Genomic DNA, 7,539 nt, shown 5'->3' on the forward strand with positions numbered 1-7,539 from the left:
CCAACACAGTGCTCATCTCACAACCCTGAGATCAGGGCAGAAACCAAGAGTCAGACGCCTAACCCACTGAGCCACCCTGGAGCCCCAAGAGAGTTCTTTTCTTTAAAGCACTACTGCGGCAACCTCAGCCATAAAGGGAAAAATGAGCACTTCTATCTCCTTATTTATAATAATAGTTACATTTATATGAATGTATCCTTATAACAACCAACACGTTAAATATTAATGCCATTTGTTAAATTGGAAAATGGAGATGCAGTGAAATTAAGTGACATGGTCCAAGTCCCACAGCTAGTAGAGTAGAGCAGGGTCTTACCCAGATTTTCTCACTCCAAAGCTCTTTCTCTTTATACTACAGCACATTCTAACACAAGAGATTATGTTATTCTCTTCCTAGCACATGCCCTTGTATTACATGACATAATTTTATTCTTAAAAGGGATGTAAGTTAGAGGTTAATGAAAATAAAGTTATATGTTGTCAGGTACTTTTAAACTTTTTGTTTTAACATGCATTCTGAATTTCATAAATGCTTTTGTAGATTTACCTCTTCCATGTTTTGTGTTCTTCAAAGTAGAGGACAATGCTAACCGTTCTACAGAACTTAATCAATTCTTACGAAAATAATATCTATGAAACAGGTTTCAACATCTGCAGTTCCCTGTATGGATGCAATTATTATTTATTGACTCTCCAAACTTTATAATATAGAAAAGGTAAAACATATGCAGAAGTTTCAACAATTAATAACTCATGATCAATCTTGCTTCATTTTTTACATGTTTACTTACATATGCTTGCTTCTTCCCTCACCCACCCATTTCCAGGTCACCTTAAAACAAATTCCTAGATAATCTTATTAGTTGTAAGAGTGTATATCTTCCCCAAATTAAAGAATCAGCGAGAAGGTCCTGATGCATATCATTGATCATCAAACAACACATTGTATGAGGTGGGGTCACCCAAGGTTTCATCTTCAAGATGCTTATAATCATTTTCTGAGGTGTATTTTCTCAGTCTGGAGGCTTAGCTCCCGAGGAACGTCTTTCTTAGAACTACTAAAACCAGATAACTCTGATCAGCTCTCTTGACCATACCTACAGCGCAGAGACCGATGATGGTCCTTTCATAACAATACTGAAGTTTTTGCTAGGCCATCCAGCTGGACTATTACAGCTCATTGCAACCATTTTTCTAAATCTGATCGGTGGAATGTGAGAAGTGATGTCTGCCACAACCAGATCTTTTCCTCAAAGAAACTGGCATGCCTTCAACTTGTTTTTTCCTCTAACCTTCTGGTCTGGATACAAAAGTGATGGTGCAGGCAAGAACCCCCAGCTTGGACCCAGAGACAAAAGCCACATATTGAAGATGGCAGAGCCTCTTTACCAGCCCAGAACGACCTATTTGGACTATTAGGTGAGAGAGAGAAAATGACACTTTCTTTAGACCACTGTATTTTTAGATCTCTTTGTTTTAAAAAACTTAGACTATACCATAATTAACTAACATATCTATAAAATGTTGAGACTGAAACCAAATGATGAGATTTTTTTGTTTGCTTTTTTTTTATAAGCACCGTTTGTTTATATGAGACCCATAGGGGTGCCTAACTGGCTGAGTCAGTAGAGCCTGTGACCCTTGATCGCCGGCGTATGAATTCAAGCTCCAAGTTGGGTGTGGAGCCTACTTAAAAAAAAAAAAATCTGAAGAAGACCCCTATTTCTAAGATCTTCAAGGACAGAGATTATGCTTATCATTTTTATATCACCAGGACCCTATATTTTTGTATCCATAGAAATATAAAGAAACAACTTAAGTATATCCCAGGATTTAGAGATAATTATATTATATATTTGTATATATTACATAGTATTGTACATATGTTATATATTTATGTTTAAGTATAATAAAGACATCCTTGGATATAATATCCAAGGAGCTTTGGACCTTGCTCAAATGTCTCTTCCAACATCTCCTGAAGTCTTGTAACTTGGATTAATCCTATGCTTAATATCATTTCTTTCAAAGAGAAACTATTGAAGTCACAGATGGCGGCACTGACTTCCCTAAAATCATATGGCACAAGGAAAAGCCAGTTCCGGCTCTGCTATTATTCCTTCACTACTGTCCATAAGCAGTCTTTGGAAATAAAAACAAAAGTCACTGTTATTGACAAAGAAATAGGAAAGATGTAGCTCTACTTAGTTTCAATGCCTGATCGTAGTGCCTGGTCCTTTTCTGTCATCTGACTGCTATGAATTGATATTTTTAGAAATGTGACATTTCCTGTTTGAAATGTGGTTCCATCTGCATAGATGTTAAGAAAAGGTAAAGTTTGAGTTGTAGTGATATTGATGTAATCCATCAATACACTATGTATTGTATTGTGAAAGCGGTCTTTTTAAAAAGATTTATTTATTTTTATGAGAGAGAGAGTGCACGTGCACATGTGTGTGCAAGCGAGTAGGGAGGGAGCAGAGGGAGAAGGAGGAGAGAAGCAGACTCCCCACTGAGGGCAGAGCCTGATGTGGAGCTCCATTCCAAAACCCTGACGTCATGACCTGAGCCAAAATCAAGAGCTGGACACTTAGCCCATTGGGCTACCAGGCTCCCCCTTGTGAAAGCAATCTTGATATTAACTAATAATAATGCTATTTCATTTAAAAAAATTAAAATGGTGTTTCTTTCATGCAACTAAATAGGAACTTAAAGATAGTTTCATATTTAACACTAGCTGTGGGCTTGATTTTTCATTGACTGACCAGGCTATTTTAAGAAATTAAAATTGAGGGGCACCTGGGTGGTTCAGTGGGTTAAAGCCTCTGCCTTCGGCTCGGGTCATGATCCCAGGGTCCTGGGATCGAGCCCCGCATCGGGCTCTCTGTACGGCAGGGAGCCTGCTTCCTCCTCTCTCTCTCTGCCTGCCTCTCTGCCTACTTGTGATCTCTCTCTGTCAAATAAATAAAGTCTTAAAAAAAAAAAGGAAATTAAAATTGAGTCTAATTATTAGGAGAGTTAATCTTAAGTAGAACTCAGTTAATTCTTATTTGACAGTCATTGGTCAGTTTTTTAAAAGTAAAACGTACTGAGTAGGTTCTATTACAAGATACACTCTTCAACAAGATAATAGAATTCTATTAATATATTGAAAAGTAATTAAGCTGCTTTTCTTCTTTCAGGGTACCATTTGATAAGAAGAGGACTACTTTTGCCAGAAAAGAGAAATAACTCCAGTTTTTGTTTTGCTTATACTTTGCTACTGACATTCAAGAAAGTATATTGGGTAATTTTAAAGCTAGCAATTATAAACCATATAGTTTGTTCAAAGCAACTGTAATAACTCATGTTTGCTGGCCTAGGTCATGAGAGCAAACTGCTTCTAGTAGAAGTAAGTCAATTATATGAAACAATTTTTTCTAGATAATTAGGTAGTAATTATGAAGGGATCTGATATTTAGTCACTAATTTTCCTTAGTAACTAAATATTTGAAATAGGTGCCATGCCCTTGGAAGGAACCTTAAAGTCTTACCTCCTACCAGGCTGGATGTATTATGAGGCACAGAGGGTGGTGTGTATGTACAGACCTAAGGAGGGTGTAAAACCATAGCTATGGAATGGTTTACCCATTATTTCAAAATAAGCTGAGAACCCACAGCTTCCAATATGTCGCCCTTAAAAATGGATTGGTATAGCATTTTCCAAGATTTTCAAACCTAAGTTTTTCTCTCAAATTATTCTCACACAAAACCCAATACATGCCATAAAATAGATAAGTAAGGAGTTTCCCTTTGTGATCCGTATGTCTGGGGACAGGGAGGGAAGCAGAGATCTCACGCAATGAGTTCATCCCCCAACAGCTCCTGCTGATCCCTATAGTGTTTCTGAAAATCTGCCCCCTGCAGATCCTATTGGTCAGAATCAAACCGAGTCAGCACGACTATTTTCCCTCGGCCAAAGGCCAAGAAGATACTATATCATATGATGGAGTACTGGGGCTAATGAACAATAAAGGTTTGCTGATTGATAAAAGTTTGTCTATTCAGAAAATTTGGTTCACTTGAAATGGTCGTGTTTAAATACCAATCAGATGCCCTTTGTTATTTGTACTTATTTTTCCATAAGTGTACAAAATAAGTACTTTATCTTCATAGCATCGAAAAGTGAATTAAAAATGGAATGATTAGGGGCGCCTGGGTGACTCAGTGGGTTAAGCCTCTGCCTTTGGCTCAGGTCATAGTCTCGGGGTCCTGGGACCGAGCCCCGCATCGGGCTCTCTGCTCAGTGGGGAGCCTGTTTCCTCCTCTCTCTCTGCCTGCCTCTCTGCCTACTTGAGATCTCTCTCTATCAAATAAATAAATAAATAACTTTTTTAAAAAATGGAATGATTAGCTACAAAGCTGTAATAATCAAAAGAGTGTGGTTGTGGCACCAAAACAGACACATGGATAAATGGAACAGAATAGAGACCTCAGAAATAAACCCACGCCTACATGGTCAATTAATCTATGACAGAGGAGTCAAGAATGTACAATGGGGAAAGGACAGCCTCTTCAGTAAATACCGCTGGGAAATCTGGACAGCTACATTCGAAAGAATGAAGCTGGACTACTTCCTTACACCAAACACAAAAAGAAACTCCAAATGAATTAAAGACCAGGGATGCCCGAGTGGCTCAGTCAGTTAAGTGGCTGCCTTCTGCTCAGATCATGATCCCAGGGCTCTGGGATCGAATCCTGCGTCGGGCTCCCTGCTCAGTGGGGAGCCTACTTGCCCCTCTCCCTGCTGCTCCCTCTGCTTGTGTTCTCTCTTTCTCTGTCAAGTAGATAAATAAAATCTTTTTAGAAAATGAACTGAAGGGACACCTGGGTGGCTCAGTTGGTTAATCGGCTGCCTTCGCCTCAGGTCATGATCCCAGCGTCCTGGGATCGAGTCCCGCATCTGGCTCCTTGCTCGGCAGGGAGCCTGCTTCTCCCTCTGCCTCTGCCTGCCACTCTGTCTGCTTGTGCTCATTCTCGCTCCTCTCACTCTCTGACAAATAAATAAATAAAATCTTTAAAAAAAAAAAAGAAAAGAAAATGAACTGAAGACCTAAATATGAGAACTGAAACCATAAAACTCCTAGAAGAAAACATAGGCAGTAATTTCTTTGACATTGGTCATAGAAACATTTTTCTAGATATATCTTCTAAAGCAAGGGAAACAAAAGTAAAAATAATCTATTGGGACTACACCAAAAGTTTTGCACAGTGAAGAAAACCACCAACAAAACTAATGGGAAACGATATTTGCAATGAATTATCAAATAAAGGGGTAGTATCCAAAATATATAAAAATTATACGTGTGAACACCCCAAAACAAATGATCTAATTAAAATGGGTAGAGGACCCAAATAGACATTTTCCAAAGAAGACATACAAATGGCAAACATACACATGAAAAGATGTTCAACATCATCCATCATCAGGGAAATGCAAATCAAAACCACAGTGAGATATCACTTTATACTTCTCAGAATGGCTAGAATAAAAAATACAAGAAATAACAACTGTTGGCAAGGAAGTGGAGAAAAAGGAACCTTCATGCAACTGTTGGTGCGCATGTAAATTGCTTTTGCCACTCTGAAAACAGCACGAAGATTCCCCAAAAAATTAAAAATAGAATTACTATATGATCCAATAATTCCACTAGTGAGTATTTACCCCCCAAAATAAATAAAAACAAAAAAAGAAAAAAAATGAGTATTTACCCAGAGAAAACAGAAACATTAATTTGAAAAGATAGATGCACCTCTATGTTTGTTGCAGCATTATATATAATAGCCAAGATATGGAAACAACTCAAATATCCATCAACAGATGAATGGATAAGGTAAATGTGGGGGGGGGGGTGTGTAATGGAATATAACTCAGCCATAAAAAAGAATGTTGTTTTTTTTGTTGGTTTTTTTTTTTTGCTATTTGTGATAAATGAATGGACCTGGAGGGTATTATGCTGAGTGAAATAGGTCATACAGAGATAGGCAAATACTATATGATTTCACTTATTTGTGGAATCTAAAAAACAAAACAAACAAACAGATAGAAAAAAACTGATGGTTGCCAAAGAGGACAGGAGTGGGAGGAGGGGCAAAATGGGTCAAGAGGAGTGGGAGATACGGGCTTCCAGTTATGGGATGAATAAGTCATGGGAATAAAGAAGTACAGCCTAGGGAATATAGTCAATGGTATTGTGATAGTGTTATATGATGACAGATGGTAGTTACACTTGTGATGAGCTTGTCAAATCACGATGTTGTACACCTGAGACTAATGGAACATTGTGTGTCAACTATACTTCAAATAAAATTTGTGTAATTATTTGCCCTGCTGGTATGAAGAAACGGGATAAGTCAGCAATAGAAACAACTAAATTATGCCTTGTGAATTTAAATGGGGGAATTACAAAATAGCGGTAAAGTTTATCTTATTTTAATAAAATCTATCATTACACCTTCTATTTATTTTTTTAAAGATTTTATTCATTTATTTGAGAGAGAGAGAGAGTGAGTGGGAGAGAGCTTGAGCAGGGGACAGGGTCAGAGAGAGAGGGAGAAACAGACTTCCCACTGAGCAGGGAGTCCGATGCGGGGCAACCCCAGGACCCTGGGGTTATGACCTGAGCCAAAGGCAGATGCTTAACCGAGTGAGCCACCCAGGAGCCCTGTTAAAGCTTCTTTTAAAATTACGAATCTGATTGGCAATCATGTGCTTACAAATCCCCCATCGTTCCCCGTTGCTCATCAGATCAGGCTCAGATCATGACCCAGGCTACTAAATTAGACTTGGTTTGGTTCCAACCAGATATCGGAATAACCTCAATTTCTACTGATCTGTTTGTTCCATGCAGTTACACTCCAGCTGCACAGAACTTTAAACTGTTTTCCGAACAGACCTTATGAATTTTCTTTTTTTTTTCATATTATAAAAGGAAAACATTTCCATCAGAAAATGCTGAAAAGAAAAAAACTGATGTCATTTCCATAATTTCAGCACAGTTTACAAAGTGGTGCTGTACTTTGAAAATGAAGAAATGGAGACACAAGCCAAGGAATATAGGCAGCTTCTAGTTTCTCCCCAGGGGCTCCAGAAGGAACCCAGCCCTGCTGATACCTTGATTATAGCCCTAGTGAAACCCATTCTGACCTCTAGCCTGTCATATAATAAAGCTGTGTTTTCTTAAGCCATGAAGTTTGTTACAGCAGCAATAGGAAACTAATACCATACCTTATAAAATTTAAGACAGCAGAAGAGCATGGTATATGCCTATTTTAAAATGTATTTTAGCACTAAAATCCCATGATTTCATTTGACCCTGTAGTTTTTGAGAAAGTATATTTAGGAAGTTTCACATTGCTATAGAAGTTTTACAGGTAATATTTTATGGTAACCTTGGGTTATAAATTAAAAATAAAAGTTGATTATATAATGAAGCTGCCCGATAAGACATGTGATATCGGTGAGGGTAGGAACCATACTGATCTTGTTCACGACAGATA

General features: G+C 38.0%; 1 long non-coding RNA gene across 1 annotated transcript in view; it reads left to right on the top strand.

The window, feature by feature from the left end:
- Positions 1 to 4,029, top strand: part of LOC308339092 — a 17,608-nt gene extending 13,579 nt beyond the window's left edge. The window contains exons 3-4 of the long non-coding RNA XR_013966457.1: positions 1,314 to 1,419; positions 3,183 to 4,029. This is a non-coding gene — a long non-coding RNA (uncharacterized lncRNA). The remainder of the gene's footprint in view (positions 1 to 1,313; positions 1,420 to 3,182) is intronic.
- Positions 4,030 to 7,539: the final 3,510 nt, after the last annotated feature.

This window comes from Martes martes (assembly GCF_963455335.1).
Source record: "Martes martes genome assembly, chromosome: 2".
NCBI classification, from domain to species: Eukaryota; Metazoa; Chordata; class Mammalia; order Carnivora; family Mustelidae; genus Martes; species Martes martes.